Source organism: Octopus bimaculoides, chromosome 27 (assembly GCF_001194135.2).
Source record: "Octopus bimaculoides isolate UCB-OBI-ISO-001 chromosome 27, ASM119413v2, whole genome shotgun sequence".
Taxonomy (NCBI): domain Eukaryota; kingdom Metazoa; phylum Mollusca; class Cephalopoda; order Octopoda; family Octopodidae; genus Octopus; species Octopus bimaculoides.
Genome location: NC_069007.1, coordinates 17,329,684 through 17,331,215, shown reverse-complemented (window position 1 = coordinate 17,331,215; position 1,532 = coordinate 17,329,684).

The window sequence follows — 1,532 nt, the reverse complement described above, 5'->3', positions numbered from 1 at the left end:
TAGGAAGGGCATCCAGCTGTAGAAACTCTGCCAAATCAGATTGGAGCCTGGTGTAGCCATCTGGTTTCACCAGTCCTCAGTCAAATCGTCCAACCCATGCTAGAATGGAAAGCGGACGTTAAACGATGGTGATGTTGTTTTTGTTGAAAAAAGCCACAATAATTATGCACCAACCCAATGATAAACATAAAATTCTGTCAGTTTTTTTTTTTTAATTTGCCCAATTTCATTGAAATAATTAATTCTGGAACATATATATGTAAAAGAAGAAGACAAAGAGTCAATGAAGAACAAGTTTATTCATTACTTTTGTTTTCTGTTCCAATAAGTTTTGATTCACCTTCCATATAAATGATTATGTGTGATAAAATACACAATATCTGTATAAAATTTACCCATAGTTGAATAGACTAGTAAAGTACCGAAAGGCAATAATAGAATATTAGTAATTTATGTAGTTATGATCTTAACACCAACAACTACTACACCACTTCTACTATTGATGGTAACAACAATATTAAGAAAATAATAATAATCCATTCTACTGAAGGCACAAGTTCTAAAATTTTGGGGATGGGGTAAGTTGGAGTCGACTTGTTTGACTAGAATTCTTCAAGGTGATACCCTAGCATGGCCACCATCTAATGGCAGAAACATGTAAAAGAGTAAATATCTTCTCATAAAGTGGAGATGAAAGAATTGTAGTATTATGCAATAAAGCATGTTTACTCAATTCAATCTCTCTCGTTTATGTTTATATACATACATCTATATATATATATATAGATATATCACTTTATATATAGATGTATCACTTTAACTTGGTATCTCTACCTGTAAAACGGCTGTGATATCTTGTTTTTTAGTGTAATTTTGCTACCTCTGGTAACTATTAACGTATTTAAATTATCAAAGGTTTTAATAACTGAGATAATATTAATATATACATAAACTATATATATATGTACAAGGTAGTATCAAAAGGTCTCCAGATTAGTCATGTTTAATAAAGAATAACTTATTTACCTAAGTTTTAATATCATCTCCTTTGAAGAAGTCACCTTGTGCAGCAATAACACAGGACCCAGTATTCCTGCCATTTTCGGAATCTGGCCTGGAAGTCTTTTTCTCTAAGCAAATCGAGGACTTTCTGCAATTTGCTCAGGATTTCAACAACAGTGTTTTATCTTCCCATGATACCCGTTTCTGTTCACCTTATAACCGGAAGCATTATCGTTGAAAATTGTTTCATTTGCTGACAGATTTGAAATTTTGATAGAGATATTTCAAACATGACTATTCATTATATATATTTAGAATGGTTAGAGTTTTTTACTTATTGCAGGTTTGTGAAAAGGGACAATATAAGCCAGAATTTGAATTTAGAGTTACAACAAGAAAATTGAAATTAATAATTTTTCTATTCTTATCAAAAGTGATAGAATTCCTGAAGAACGCGAGAAGAAATTTTCCAAGTTATTCTATTTTATATCCTTCATTGCAGATATATGAATTTAACAGAGTGTGTGTGT